Raw genomic sequence first — 16,925 nt, forward strand, 5'->3', positions numbered from 1 at the left:
TGTTCTAGCAGTGAGCGGCCGCGGCTGGCGGCGGCATGTGTGCCTCCCCAGGTCTCGTGCTGAGCCGTGGCGGACAATATCCGTGCTCTGCGCCGCGTTATTGATTACGCAGTATTCTCCTGGCAGTTTCTGTATTCTTAGCAACGTTTGCGAAACCTTTCGTCCACCACGGGGCCTTAACAGTGCGTAGAACGAGCGCATATCCATGTGTCATGCGGCGGATGACGGGGATGAAGCATTTGAAGTGTTCAGCGAAATTGCGTTGGGCACCATGACGAAGTGGAACGACGACGAACGCCTTGCAGGTCAGTGACGGTTAGGCAGTGCTCCTGCTTGTGGCAACGAACTAAACTGTTGTGCCCAGCAAGACGCAATGAGGACCATGTGCACATACGTAGTTTCGTGTTCGGTATGTGTACAGTAACAACTTGCATGTGCGTACTAAAACCCCTTTTCTGTTCCGCTTGTTATGCTCGCCCACAGCTTTGTAATCTCAACGTTAGAGCAACCGCGTTCAAGTGTCACTTGCACCGTGTTGAAGGTCACCACGGCCGCAGAATGCTGACGCCGGTGAGTTTCACGTGGAACACGGGCACAGTGGCCGGGCGCTGCGTCGGCCTCGTTTCGGAATGCAACCGTAGAAGGTGCACGACCGATCGTGATGTCTGTACAGTGCGTGAATTAATGACGTGAAAACACTCGCCGTTGTCAGTGCATCTAGCGCGCGTTCTCTTGTACTTACTTCGTTGTCGGGAATCTGTTACTCGCTGTTATTACTCGGACGAAACAATTTCGCCGAAGTTGTCGCGCTGGCCCAGAGTGTTGAGCGCCGTTTCATAGTTTCGGATCGTCATGACACGCGCGCTGCGCAGCCCACGTGCTTTCCGAGCCGGAGAGAGAGTCACGCCTTCTGCCTTACATTCGGATGTAAATAAGAGAGAATTTGTCCATTCAGTATGGCCGACTTCCGGCTTCACCACGACTTCCCCACGAGTGACGTCAGGGCCCCTCCTAAGTTTTTTCCTTCCTCCATGGCTTTCGTCGTTTCAATGGTAGCGACGCCTCACGGCGCGGCCGCGAAGCTCGCAACATGCCACGGGCCTGACTCTATGAGAAACGTAAATAACAGGCGGTAGAATAGAAATTCTGATATGCATGTCATTTTCGGCATGACTTGCAAGCCACACTCTTGGTGCGCTGGCGGCCGTTTCGCTATCTTGATTAACACCATGAGTGGTATTGCGCGATGCGTCTGTGTGAAGAACATAAATGACGGATGGTAACATGAAATTCATTGCATGCATATCATGTAGGGCGGGACCTATACAGGCCACGCTTATTGCCCCGCCGCGGTGATCTAGTGGCAAAGGTACTCGGCTGCTACCCGCAGGTCGCGTGATCGAACCCCGGCTGCAGCGGCTGCATTTTCGATGGAGGTGAAAATGCTGTAGACTCGTGAGCTCAGATTTGGGTGCACGTTAATCCCAGGTAGTCGAAATTTACGGAGCCCTCCACTACGGCGTCTTTGATAATCATATGGTGATTTTGGGGCGTTAAACCTCACATATCAATCAAGGTCCCGCTTATGGTGCGGTGGCGGTCGTTTTGGTAGCATGATGTACACCAAAATCAGTATCGTCCGACATGAGAAGAGAGGTGAATACCGCACAGTTGATGGCAGTAAACGCGAAGTGAACAATTAACTTGAAATTGTAAGTTATAGAATGAAGAGATATTCACTTGTACAAGTGGCGTTATTCCATAGAAGAGCCAAGTCCGCTTTAAGTGAAACTCGTTAAAATACAGTTTTTCGCTACCGTCCACATTATCGAGCCTGCTCGAACCTGTATGCTCCTGTTGCCAAAACATAGTCGGTATTCGGGAGTAAAATGCCCTCATGGCACGCGCCATCTGTATTCGGGCCATCAGGCTAGACCTGCCGGTCCCCACGTGGGAGGAGTAGCCGGGTGACGCGTGGCAACCTCAGCGTCTGCACTGGACCATCATAAAGTTGTTCTCGCTCACTCACTGATCTCGTGTCGGGAGCAGACGACGAGGATGAATGACATGTCCTAACATGATAATCATGGCATGAAAGTTATGCATGGCATAATTTACGTCGGCCTCGAAACGTTGTGCCAATTTTAAAGTGATATATCAACCTTCCTCATTTGTGCTTCACATACCATCGATTCCCACTGTACGTAGAATTCTGTTTTGTTATTTGTTTTTTCATTTTGTCGCGCATTTTCTCGCTGACCGAGCGTCGCATCGTGGTAAGAGTGGTGTTCGGGATTGTGAAGTTGCACTTAACTAATCTGCACAAAATGTTTGTTTTTTGTTTAGTATCCTTTCAACAGTTCTTCATATGCCACAGAAGGAGCCTTCGGTCAACATTATTATCGAAAACCCGCGTGACCTTAAGTAAGCACCCGCTCCCCCTTTCATGCGTACGCGTACGCTTCCCAGTGCAATACACGATGGGAGAAAAAAAAAAGGGCCTCCGTGTGTTTCCTCTCGGCTGGACATCACTTAGGCAAGCCGACAACGACCACGAAGCTGCCGCGGAAGCAGTTAAATGGAGATAACGATAAGCGACTTATTCCCCCGCACCTGACAAAGCGGAAATTACTGGGCGTCGACCGAGCACACGTCGGCGTCCTCTCGTCTCCTCGTACTCCGTCACTACCCCTCGGCGGTGGCGCAGATACCTCATATTTTGCAATATATCTATACATAAAGTGAATCACGGCAGCCACGCTTTTCAACGGACGCGAAATGCTAGAGACCCGTGCTAAAAAACAGCGAGGACTTAAAGTTTGCGGAGCCCTCCACTGCAGCGGCAATCATATCGCCGTTTTGGTGCTTTAAAAAATTATCGACTACTATGATTGCAAATAAAACAAAACACACAAAAAAAGAACGAGCGGTCTTGTGAAGGGGTGCAGCAGCTCACCTTCTATCGAAGCAACCGACCACAGATAATCGTCTTCATTTCGAGAATCGAGATGAGCTTTTAGCGGTATCACAGCACGCGAGCGGTTATTGTTCAAGACGTTTTTTTTTCTTGTTTTGGTAGAAGTTCTCATAATGTACTCTGCGTCTATGGAGCCGGCGGAAAGGAAAACCCCATGTCCGAGTGCATTTTTAAAGAGCGCTGGCCGGTCTCCTGACATCGACGTCGCTTGCGAGGCCTGGGGGACAGTGAAGCAGTCGACTGTGAAGTTTTGAGCAGGCGCATCGTGCAGTCATGGGCTGCATCCGAAGCGGGGGCTATTCAAGTTGGTCGAATGCGTTGGCGTATACAGCAGCTATATAGTCCGAGCGGCCCGATCACAGTTTTCGCTAGCATCTTATACGCGCTTAGCAGATGTTGGTCTTTTCGGTGTAGACCTGGCTGTTTTTGCCGATGGTGTCATGACTGCCATGATTTACATGTTATGGTCTTGCTGCGCTCGCGGTAGTTTCGTTCACGTGACACATCGCAAAACTGGTGTGGTATGACATGACTTCATGGCAAACATAAGTGACAGACCCCAACGGGGAAATTATGACATGCATGTCATGTAAGCCACACTCCACGCTCATGGTGCGCTCCTGGTTGTTTGGCTGGCTTCACATATACCAAATTTGTTGCTACGTGACGTCAATAGATTGCGAAGGTATATGACTGGTGCAAACATAATAATCATGACATGCGTGTCATGTAAGAACATGACTACATGGCGTGCTCATGATGCGCTCACGGCCGTTTCCCTATCTGTAGCTTCACATATACCAATTTGGTATTACGTGATGTGAATGGATGACGAAGCTTGGTATAAATGATACGTCCAAACATGATAATCGTGACTTGCGTGTCATGTAAAACGTTACTACATGGTATACGCTCATAGCGCGCTGGCGGCCGTTAAATTTGCCTAGCTCTACATACACCAAATTTGGTATCACGCGACGTGAATAGACTACGAAGGTGAATGACACGTTCTTGCATGATAATCATGACATGAAAGTTATGCAAGGCATAATTTACGTCATCCTCGAAATGTTGTGCTGATTTTGAAGGGACATATCAAACTTCCTCATTCGTGCTTGGCTTATCATTGATTCCAACTGTACGTGGAATTGGACCATTTTTTTTGCGTTATACTTTTCTTTTTTGACGTATATTTTTCTCACTGCGTGTTTTCTGTTTCAAAAAGGAGTGAACAAGACCACTCAGTTTCTGTTCTACATATAGGTACACAAATGGACGAAAGAGGACAGGGACGTCGGCAGAAATTTTTTTCGGGAGGAGAAGGCAACCTAACTGTTTTTTTTTTTTGAAAGGGGAAAAAGACACCCCCCGGATGGGGTCATCTTTTGCTCTGTATATCACGACAGTAAAAAAATTGGGTGGGGGGCACGTGCCCGGTGTGCCACCTCCTGGTAAATGCCACTGATGCAAGAGGAGGGTGGGGGCTTCACACCTCTAGATGCTCTCCGCATAGATTGTCATACATATGCACTCGGTTATGGCATAAAATTTTGACAGCATAACCCACAAGACCGTGGAGCACCTGTCCTTCTCCCGTGAAATACCATCGTGTTAGGGCTGGCTTCCTCTCAAAATGCATTTTTTTCTCGGCTAATGAAATATCACGTTAAATTGAGCAGCGATGTAAGAGCCGAGCATACTAGCTAATAATGAAGTATGCGCAAGTAAACATGGCATTTTGGTCAGAATAACGATTGAATCATTCTGTGTTCCTCCCTCAATACACAGGTGCTTCGGCTTGTGTTGCTGACCACTTGCAAGCAGCGTCGTGTGAGCGTGATGAATGCTAAACTGGTACGCGCGTTTTGCCTTTAGCATCTCGGTCCTGAGAAGCATTGTGCGCGCGGATGGTGCCAGTACAGTATGTATATCGTGACAAGGTTTTTCAAGAAACGTGTCCACTATTTTTGAAAAATTGCAGAAAGGAGGTTTATCTGCGTGCAACCTCTGGCGTTCCTTACACCGCGGCAGAAGTGATATTCAGATACGTACAAACAATAATTACCGCAGTAATTATAAAAATGAACTTTTTAACCAGTGGAAATAAGTGGTCGAGTCAGATGGACGAATTCAAGTCCTTCCTGGGAATGGTCCATAGCCATGGCACTTTGAGATCTCAGAGTGCACTTTGAGATGTCCTCTCTGCCGTTCTTTTCCTCCTATTATCCTTTCTTCCGAAAGAGGGCCACTGGTAATCACCTCGGGGCGATAAAATCTGGCTAATTTAACGGGTGAAACCGAAACTGGCGCACCGAAGTGCGCATTTACCATTCACTTCGCAAACGCCCTCAAGAACGACACTGTTTCCTTCGCCGTCATCACCCGTCAATATGCATACTTGGTTTCGTGGCCGCACAAATTTCCTGCCCCATGGCCGCTTATCGACGCTCGCTTATCCTCGTCCGCCGATCTGAGGACCATTGTGTTTTGCATCTTTAACAACTGAACGGACAGCGTTACGGTAGGCGCACACGCACGAAAAAATGGTTGTGTTGATGCAAAGCATGTTTCATTCGCATTTCAGCACACAAAAACAAGAAAACGTTGACTTAGCAGCCCGAAATGGTGGCGCCCATGTGTCTAAGGTAAGGTAGTTTATGTAGTATCACAGTGGAAATGTACTGTGCTGGCGAGCACTGCGGGCGACGAATCTCGCGGGTCGCCGCGATTTCCAGAGACTCGCATGTCATATCGTCCGGCGGGCACGCATGGCGCCTCCGGAGAGAGCGGATGCAATCGGATCGATGCGCAACCTGCAGACGCCGAGGAGTCGACGCTCATTGTCGTTTGTCGGAACGAGAGACGCCGCCATCGCTATCCGACCTTTCCGGTGGGACACAATAGGCGGCGGGACCTGGTTTTCCCATCGAACGAGGAAGAAAAAAAAAAGAAATCATAGCGTATAGCACGAGCTTTGTAGTGCCGCATGCAGAAGCCACGAGGCGACGCCGCAACGCCACCATCCGGCGAGTCCGCAAAGACCGGAGGCCTCCACTTCAACTTCTACGGAAGACAGGCAGTCGCACCACCAGCTGCTGACGCTGTGTTGCGCTCTAATTATCACTAGCATATAAACAATGAGATTAGGTTATACAGAAGGCATAAGTCGAAGACTGCCCACTCTGCAGCTTACCTTGGGGATAGGAAACATTGTGGGAGAACGGCACCGAAAAAAAAAGAACATGCCCAACCACACCAGAGAGAAAAATAAGCTTAATTGTAACACAGCCTCATCCGGTGTTGCACTACCTCCAAGATGGCCACATATAAACTCATCTGCAAGTATCTATTACCGATATAATCACCCTCAGGCCCCCTCGAAAAAAAAAAAAAAGGAGAAGAAGTGAGGATATAGACGGTTTCAAAATTGAAAGCGTTGTAAAACTTCCGGTCACCTCACTTACCAGCCGCTGACGCCGAAACTGAAAGCACGTTTTCAAGTTCCTTTGAAATGTAAGAAATGTCTCTTTTTATTTTTTCAGATGAAAGGCTGGTGCGTAAAGTTCAAGGGAATTTCTTATAATATTTATGTAGCTAAAAAGAACATATATTTGATTATATTTTCCCAAATAAGGGAAAGAAAGTGCGGAAAATCAGCGGGCTGTTCACTAAAGCTCTTCTTGCCCACCGGTGCTATTACGGCAGATCGGTGGACAAAACTGGATGCCACCAAGGGGCTGTGTTTTTAAACAGTGAGAGGGTCACTATAGCACTAAGCCGCGCAAACCTTCACACAGCGAAACAGGACAATTCCGAAGACTACTGTGATTGCTTCTATAGCCTTATTTCTGGGCTTTAGCTGATGCCGTTTGTTTTTATAGGTTACTGCTAAGTCGTTGCTATAGGCTATTGCTTCTACGTTGATTCGCGGCACATATAGGTTCGAACGAAAGACACGACACGGACTCGTCGTCCTTGGCGTAGGCCTTCTCGCAGCCACCTTTCCCTAATATTCTCGCCCCGCCGTGGTGGTCTAGTGGCTAAGGTACTCGGCTACTGACCCGCTGGTCGCGGGTTCGAATCCCGGCTGCGGCGGCTGCATTTCCGATGGAGGCGGAAGTGTTGTAGGCCCGTGTGCTCAGATTTGGGTGCACGTTAAAGAACCCCAGGTGGACGAAATTTCCGGAGCCCTCCACTACGGCGTCTCTCATAATCATATAGTGGGTTTGGGACGTTAAACCCCACATATCAATCAATCCCTAATATTCTCTCGCTGTACGCACCCGGCTTCTTTGGCCTCGCAGCCATTTGTTGTTGGGATAACTGGTGCTGGGTGAACAAGGAACAATTTGCTTAAAATCTTCTCTCTTAAATGTACTTGTTTGAAACATCTCCCACTTTTTTTTTCTTAAAGGACTCCTGGCAGCAAAAGTTTTGCTTGCGAACTTTTCACACTAGCTTGTAGCCTTGCGTCTGGTAATGCCCAAATTTAATTGTAAATGCTCTAAGCATTGTATATATATTACTAGCGTGGCTAAGTCAGAACGGTTTTGCGTCAGTTCGAAATGCCCGCTTAAATACATGGAAACTAGCGCCTCAGAGCGGGGAAGTGCCTGAAACTACGTGTGCTCGAGCATGGCCTCCGAGATGCGCGCCCGCGATCTCGGAGGCCATGACTTGAGCTCTGGTGACGTTGAAACGCACTGTTTTCAAATAGGGGGACCCGCGGTTGGTGAAGAATAAAACGATGTGGATGCTTTGAACGTTTCCCCCTCAGAAAAAAGAAAAGCATGCATTCCTGGTTTAAGCAGCCAAAACCACCTTGAGAACAGCCCGACAAACTATCGAGAGGGGTGACGAACAATAGTCCTCGCCCGGTGCCCGTCGGGGTATTGTGTGCGCCCCGCAAGTGTTCTCTGACGCCAATAATACTTGCTGAGCCACCATGAACTTGTCAACATCCCGGCGTACCCCGGACTCGCTTGCTGGATTTCGTGCCGACCGGTTGTGCCCCCGCGATCTCCGACGACAGCGCAGCTATGGCCGACTGGGCTCGCACTACGCCATCTCCTGCCGCCGACAAGAGCTCTCGCCGAGTGGTGCCCCGTCTTCGGACTCCTGCGACCGTGTCCATCTTTCCTATCTTCTCCTTACTTCCGTCGTTCGCTGTCCCTGCGCCTCGCTCTCTCCTTCCTCTCTCTCTCTCTCTATCTCTTTACCTGTTAATGCTACCCTTTAATCCCTTCTCTACCCCCATCCCACGTGAGCTACTGTTGAGGTGTCCTGAGAGACAATTACGGGGCTCACTTTTCTTGTCATTTAAAATCACCCCCCCCCCCCCCCCCTCTCCGGTGGGCCCCCTATGTACGTCAAACCACAGAAAATGTCGATTGAACCTGAATACTCGGGCGAGCAAGCACCCTTACTTTAAAAGCAAATTATTATATCTTATCGACAACGCTCGACATTAATATTCGGTCAGAAGTGTCCCCGCATGGCAGACTCTCAAACAACACAAGCATCTCAAGCTTCCAAATTTGGTGTCCTTTAAAACCAAAATAAAATATTTTATAGGCAACGCTCGTCACTAACAATCGGTCAGAAGTGGCCCTGCATGCCGGATTATCAAGCAACACAAGCATCTCGGGTTTCCTAATTCAGTGTCGAACTGTGTGCTTAATACTCCGTTTATCGCACAAATGGCATGTCGATGGTCAGCTAGACAAACAAATTTTCGAAGGAGCACTGAAAGTATGTACAAAAACAGATGCATGGCGTTCTTGTCTATCTGTCTGTCATTGGCTTCGCTCTTTACGCACTATACAAATGCAAAATGTCAAATAGGTCGGTAAACTATACAATTTACAATAAGACTGAAAAGGCAGCCCAACGACAGCAACAAATCATCTAATCAATGATGTGACAACATCCACTGAAGACGGCATAGATCCCATTACGTCAAGCCACCTCCTATGCGTTTACAAGCCCTTGACAGTATGACAGTGAAAGGCGCGCCGTTTATTCTGAGCGTGATACTACCGTTGCCCAGCCAGTTGCATCGGCGACATGGCCGAACGTGCCAACACAAGAACGACGGGTGGAGAATGGAGATCAGCGTGACGCCCTTGACGAACACTCTGAGAATCGTTACTGTCTAATCGATTTTGATGTCTTTGTTGTCATGGGCCCCGCGAGAAACCTGGCAAGGAGGCTTCCGCTCAAGTTGTGGTACATTAATAACCAGAACAACCTCGACCACCTATCTTTGGCCAAGCAAGCAACTTTGCACGCGCACGGCCTTAGCGACACGATGGAAAAGAGGAACCCCGATGAACGTTTGGTCGGGTCAATCTGAAACGTAGGGCGGTACCAGCTTGGCGTCTAAAGTTGTTTAACCTAGCCAGCCATTTCGGAAAAGATTTTTAACATTCGAGACATCCAAAGTGACACTTGAGTGAAACAATGAATCGTGCTGACGCACATGGTACTATTTTTAGGGGAGGGGGTCCTTGCTGATATCATGACTATTTTCGAAAAACACCTATTTTTATTGCTTATTATCCATAAAACATTCCCCTCAATAAGGATTTCGGGGGGGGGGGGGGGGGCTAGGTCACCCTTTGGCTACGGGCCTGATCGTCTTACATTGATAAATTATACTCTCAGAACGAAGTTAATTTCAAAATCATAATTTTGCTATATATGATACTATAAGCAAAAATCAATGCCGAATATATTTTTTTAAATACGAAGCATTTCTTAGCGAACTTCGGCGACTTTGAGCGTATCTATCTACCTAGCCGCTTACGTTTGGGTGCTCTCGTGATCACCCCCTTAATTTGGCGTAAACCAAAATTAGCATGGGAGGGTAAGATGGTTTGACAAACATGACGCGCTAGTCAAAACCTGAATAATGACACATTCCTGATTTGATTGATTGATTGATTGATTGATATGTGGGGTTTAACGTCCCGAAACCACCATATGATTATGAGAGACGCCGTAATGGAGGGCTCCGGAAATTTCGACCACCTGGGGTTCTTTAACGTGCACCCAAATCTGAGCACACGGGCCTACAACATTTCCGCCTACATCGGAAATGCAGCCGCCGAAGCCGGGATTTGGTCCCGCGACCTGCGGGTCAGCAGCCGAGTACCTTAGTGACTAGACCACCGCGGCGGGGCATGTTATATTCCTGTCGCATACATCGTCAAACACTTCCCGCCAGACTATGGCACATACCCACGGGCGAGTATGTGCCATTGAAATGCGTGTATGTACCACATGTGATAGACACTTAGTATATACCGAGGAACGACGAGAACACACTTACCTGACATTGGTAGCGTCGACCCGACGAATGCAAAGAATAAATGTCAGGGTGTCAGCTAGAATCGAACCCAAGCATTCTGCGTGGAAATGAAGCATCCTTCCCTACAGATATTCGCCAAGTCTCGGAACTATTTATCCCTATAGACGCTAACTTTCGTGAAACGTCAATAGTGGTTGCAGTGCTGCCTATCTAATTTTATAAAAATTACATCTGTACTCCTTTGATACAGCCATCACGTCGGGTTAGCGGCAATTGTGGTTAGGTGCAATGCGCTAAGTTGATTTATGTAGCAGTGTCCTGGGCCAGCATCCTCGCGAGCATCAGCGCTTCATATCAGCTTCTGGTGTTGGTAATACGCATGTCCCTGTTGGCATCGTTGCGCAAGTGCAAACAACACGTTACATAAACATCTGCAACTCTTCAACATATATCCGTGCGTGCGACATTTTTACATATGTTTAGCGTCATTTCATGACGTGTAGCTCGATAGAAAAGAATGCGACACGCTCACCTTCCTTCCGCATGCTTTCCACTTCGATTCCCAGGGTACGTGGGATCTGCCAATTTTTTTTTCTATTTCAAGCATAAATCTCCGCGTGTTACGTCATGGATTACAAAGTGTACTTGTCTATATTTTGGGTACACTGGCCTAACTGCGCGTGGTTGCGCCACTGAATCAAAAATAGCATCTTAACGTCAAGCCGCAGTTAACTCTTTAAAAGATGGGCTTTCTTCTCCTATACTCCCTCCACGACACCTCGCTTTTCTCATCTATATACAGTGTATCCAAAAATTAGCGTCTTTCACCGCTCCGATGAGGAAATAGAATTGGGCAGCGCCGGCAAACCACACACTGAAAGCAAAAATATACCCAGTTGGGAGGAATCGGTGAAGGATACGCCCGCTCTGCTCCGGTGGCCCCACTCAAACCGGATTGTACCGGAGCAAGTATATTCGTTTTCCACCGTTTTTCTCCGGTGATCGCCGCACGAAGGAAACCACCTCAGGAAAACGGGGCCAATTCCCTGATTATGCTCCCGTGGTTCCTCCGAAAATGCTCCCGCGCATCGTTTTTGCCTCGGTGGATGCTCCCCGATTGCTCCGGGTCATCGCTCACTGGTATTCATTGGCTGTTCGAGGAGTGACGTAGGCAGCCTCGCCGCCGGGAGCCCGTTCCCCCCAAACCAACATGGCGCATACCAAGTCGGTGCAGTGAGGATTGTGCGAACCGTTCGGCCGCGTTGGAGAAAAGGAAATCGTTCTGAGCACCTTCTGGGTATCAAAAGCGACAGGCAGCAATGAAGGGTATCAACAACAGAAGGGAGTTGCGCGAACGAAAATCGTGTGGTGGTTTCTGGCAGTGAACGACACATTGTGATCTCGCGAGTGTTGATGGTCCCGGCGGTTGCTGGTACGGCGAAAAAATTGTGAGGGAGCTATCCTTGAATTACCTGCGTTGTTCTTGTCAGGTAGTGCTAGGATTAGATAATGTTGGGTTGACAAACCAAACATGTGATCAATAATTGGCTAATTTCACAAGACGCCAGTGCAAAATCAGCGGAATTCCGATAATGCGTTGTTTGAACTACGTGTTTCTTTTTCTTAACATAACTTCGGTAAAGCAAAACGGAGAGGTGAGCGAGTTGGTACTGATTCATTATGGCATAAATATAGTGCAAAAAAAAGTGGACACCACAAGCACTTGTCGTTGTTCACTTTCTTGTACTCGTCCTTTTTCGCTGCGTTTACGCCATAATAACTTCGGTGAAGTGAATCAAGTCACTAATATTTGGAGCGCTGATTAGATATGCAACAATAGCAAAAACATAGCTTTAAGTAGAATCTATCAAACGGTAATGATTGTTATAGGTAAACCTATCTGGTTAAAAGGTATTGTCACGGGGTGAGAGTAGACAGAGGGTAGAAATATATTTACATCCAGATTGTACACGGAGTACACAGTGTCCTTGAACCAAGATGGCGGAGTGGCAACAACACGAGCGTTTGTTCAATCATCTTCGTCGCCTTTATGGTTTATTTCGTGATGTTAATGACGGCTTGTATCATATAGCCGCCACTGGTGAAAGCGCCATCTCGGTGCTTGAGAAAGCGTGTGATCCTGAGCAGAGAAGTACGGCTTAAGGCGGGAGACGTGTACAATATCAGTGTATGGCAGAGACGACGAGGATGGAGTGTCCAAGGGGGCGATCTCATAGGTGACCTCGGTCAGTTGGCGCAAGACTTTGTAAGGCCCATTGTAGCAAGCGAGGAACTTCGAGAACAGACCAACGTGACGGGAGGGAGTCCAGAGCAAGACCAACAATCCTGGGGAGTAAGAGACAGCTCTGTGACGGCTGTCGTAGCGATCCTTTTTAGACAGCTGCGAGGCAGAAAGGCGATCCCGGCAATCTGACGGGCCGCTCGAGCCCGAGTAGTTGCATCGCGAGCGTACTCGGTAGGAGTGTCAGTATGCGACGGCAGAAGAGTGTCAAAAGGCAAAGTGGAGTGACGGCCGTACAAGAGATAGAAGGGAGAAAAGCCAGCGGTGTCGTGTCGTGACGAGTTGAAGGCAAACGTCACGTAAGGCAAAGTGGCATCCCAATCACGATGATCTGCCGAGAGATACATGGATAGCATTGTCGTGCAGTGTGTGGTTAAGGTGCTCAGTGAGTCCATTTGTTTCCGGGTGGTATGCAGTAATGAGTTTATGACGTGTGGAACATGAGCGAAGAATGTCGTCCACGACCTTGGAGAGAAATGAACGACCACGGTCGGTCAGCCGCGGCGCTCCATGGTGGAGAATAATGTAATGAAGGAGAAAGTCTGCGACATCAGTAGCACAGCTTGTTGGTAGCGCTCGCGTGATGGCAAAGCGTGTCGCGTAGTCTGTAGTCACCACTACCCTCTTATTCCCACTCAGAGACGTTCGAAATGGTCCAATGATATCGAGGCCGACGCGGTAGAACGGGTCTGTTCGAATGTCGATAGGATGAAGTGGGCCAGGACGCTTGCGGCGCTGACAGGACTCACAGGCTGCAATGTATCGGCGCACAGAGCGGTAAAGGCCGGGCCAGAAGAATCGACGGCGTAGGCGGTGATACGTTCGGGCTGCTCCAAGATGTCCAGCAGTTGGAGCATCATGAAGTTGTTCGAGCACAGTGGAACGGAGTGTTGCAGGAACTACCAGAAGAAGTTCTGGGCCTTCGATGCTTGTGTTGCGCCGATAGAGAATTTCGTCATGAAGCGTGAACAGGCGAAGAGAAGGACCCGAGGTGTCAGAAGCTAGACGGCGTATGATATACCGCAAATTGGCATGACTGAGTTGTTCGCTATGTATGGCTTTAAAGCCGGACGACCCAGGCGTCCAAAAGGATCTTTGAGGGAGGACAACCAGCATAGGGCGTGGTGATCCGTGATGACCGAAAAGTGGCGGCCGAACAAGTATGGTCGGAATTTCGCAACTACTCATACAAGAGCGAGGCACTCGCGCTCAGTGATGGAAAACTTGCACTTCGATGGGGAGAGGAGGCGACTTGCGTAGGAGATTACACGATTTTGACCCTGTTGCCGCTGGGCGAGGACAGTGCCAATACCGTGTCCGCTGGCGTCGGTGCGAAATTCAGTGGGCGCTGAAGGATCGAAATGACCGAAGATGGGCGGGGAAGTGAGCAACGCAGTAAGTCGGCGAAACGAATTGGCTTGCTGGGGACCCCAAGAAAACGGCGTGTCCTTCTGCAGTAGCTGTGTCAAGGGATGGGCAATGTCGGCGAAGTTGTGGACGAAACGCCGGAAATAGGAATAGAGGCCGAGAAAGCTCCGTACATCTTTCGTGGAACGTAGTATGGGGAAATCTGTAACGACGCGAATTTTGTCGGGATCGAGTTGCACGCCTTTAGCACTGACAATATAGCCTAGCACAGTGATTGTTTGGCGGCCCAAATGGCATTTGGAGGAGTTGAGCTGCAGGCCTGCCCTTTTGGAAAATTACAGAAAACTGACACATGGCTAAGGTGACTTTCGAATGACGGCGAGAATACAATGACGTCATAAAGATAACAGAGGCACGTTGACCATTTGTAACCCCGTAGCAAGGAGACCATCATTCTCTCAAATGAAGCGGCAGCATTGCATAAGCCAAAAGGCATTACCTTGAACTGAAAAAGTCCATCCGGTGTAACAAATGCAGTCTTTTCATGGTCTAATTCATTGACGGAAATCTGTCAGTATCCTGAACGCAGGTCGATAAGGAGAAGTAGGCAGACCCGCGCAGGCACTCAAGGACATCATCAATCCGTGGCAGTGGGTAGACGTTCTTGCGCGTGAACTTGTTTAGGCCACGGTAGTCGACGCAGAAGCGCCAGCTGCCATTCTTTTTTTTCTAGAACGACTGGTGAGGTCCATGGACTGCAAGATGGTTCTATGGCGTCTTTTGTGAGCATTTTATCAACTTCACGCTGGATGACTTGCCGCTCTGCATGTGACACGAGATAAGGGCGTCGTCGGATTGGGCTGCCGTCTTCAGTGTTAATCCTGTGAGTAACAACTGACGTCTGACCTAAAGGGCTGTTGCCAAAGTCGAAGATGTCCCTGAAGGAAGCCAAGATATGCCGGAGATCGGCTGCTTGTGCTGGAACGAGGTCTGGCGCAATCATCTTGTCAAAGTCGGCATCAGTGAAGCTCTGTGAAGAGGATGCAGTAGCGGGCAAAGGAGCGTCTGCAATGAATGCAGAAACAAAATGTTCACTGATGGAAGAGACGTTGGCTGGAGCCATACCATCTGGAACAACTTGAGCGCACCGGCTGAAGTTCAGTATCGGTAGCGACGCCACATTATTCGTAATCGTCAGCAGAGTATGAGGAAGGGCCACATTTCTTTCTAATAACACGTCCAAAATCGGTGCCAGCACATAATCGCCGTCGGGTACCGGAGGAAAAGACCTCATGATTACATAGGTAACGGCTTGGGGCGTAGGCGAGCGTACTCGACAGAACACAAACGTGGTTGAGGTGTAATTGGAGTGTCATAGCAATAAGGTAGGTCAAGCTGAAGCAAGCCTACTCCACAGTCAATTAAGGCAGAGTGCGTGGCAAGAAAGTCCATGCCCAGGATGAGTTCATGAGATCACTTCTCGAGCATGGCAAAAAGCACAGTTGTGGAGCGATCAGCAACACTAACACGTGCGGAGCACATGCCAAGCACAGGAAAAGTTCCACCGTCGGCGACTTGGATGAGCGGCACTGTGGGTGGTGTTGAAACCTTTTTAAGGCGGCGGCGAAGCTCTGAGTTCATCACCGAAGTGTGGGACCCTGTGTCTACAAGAGCAAAAACAAGTGAATCATCTACTTTAACGTCTATAAGTTTGCGTCATGTCGGCATAGTCAGAGGATTTGGCTGGTGAATTGTTGATGCAGCATCACCTCTGGGAGCTGCATCGTCAATTTTTCCCGAGCCAGATGTGCAGTCGGCGAAGGAGGACGGCGAAATGAGGGGGAGCGCGACGATGGGTGATGAGAAGCGCTATGCGGGACTGGTGGCCGGGAGGGGATGGTGACCGACAATGCACCATCGACGAACCGTCACCACCGGCTGGCCGAGGTGACTCGTGGCGAGTTCCGAAGTGGCCATTACCTGCCTCTGCGCGACGGTTGATTGATATGTGGGGTTTAACGTCCCAAAACCGCCATATGATTATGAGAGACGCCGTAGTGGAGGGTTCCGGAAATTTCGACCGCCTGGGGTTCTTTAACGTTCACCCAAATCTGAGCACATGGGCCTACAACATTTCCGCCTCCATCGGAAATGCAGCCGCCGCAGCCGGGATTTGATCCCACGACCTGCGGGTCAGCAACCGAGTACCTTAGCCACTAGACCACCGCGGCGGGGCATGCGCGACGGCTGTAGCCGTAGGAATGCTGACGCCAATACCACCTGCTATTGTAATAGCGGGCCACGTGATCAATACGGTGGCAGTTAAAATAAATGGGCCGGTCATCAGCAGTCCTCCACTCAGCGGGAATGCGAGAGCGTGCTGGGAGCCTCTGGCCTTGGGCGTAGGAAACTGGCGAACGACGGTCAGTCGGTTGGGAGGGGGCGGCAATGCACACAGATTTTAGGCCAACGTTCGAAAGTTCTTGGCGAACGATGGCGTGCGCTAAAGGCCCCATTTGGGAGCTGGTGTCAAAGTCACGAGAGAAAGTTAAAGCGGGAGACATAGCTTCAAGTTCTCGATGGATGATCTTCGTGACGTGCTCTGCAGTCAGCGGTGCCTGTGGTAAAGGCATGTCTTCGCACGACCATGTTCCATCAGTGTTGGGAAGTCGAGCGAACTGATGGGAAATACGTCGGCTTTGGGTGGCCTCAACACGCTGGCACTCTCGGGTAATGGCATCTACTGTGTCACAGTTCTTGCAAATTAGCAAATTGAAAGCGTCATCGGCAATGCCTTTTAATATGTGCGCTACCTTCTCGGACTCCTCCATGCCGTCGTCCGCTTTGCGGCAAAGGGCGAGCACGTCCTGTATATGAAAGACAGGTACGACTCCGGGACGTTTGAACGCGAGATGCCAGCTCCTTCTTGGCCACTGTCTTCCTGCCAGTCGATTTGCCAAACAGTT

This window comes from Rhipicephalus microplus, unplaced genomic scaffold (assembly GCF_043290135.1).
Source record: "Rhipicephalus microplus isolate Deutch F79 unplaced genomic scaffold, USDA_Rmic scaffold_49, whole genome shotgun sequence".
Lineage (NCBI taxonomy): Eukaryota > Metazoa > Arthropoda > Arachnida > Ixodida > Ixodidae > Rhipicephalus > Rhipicephalus microplus.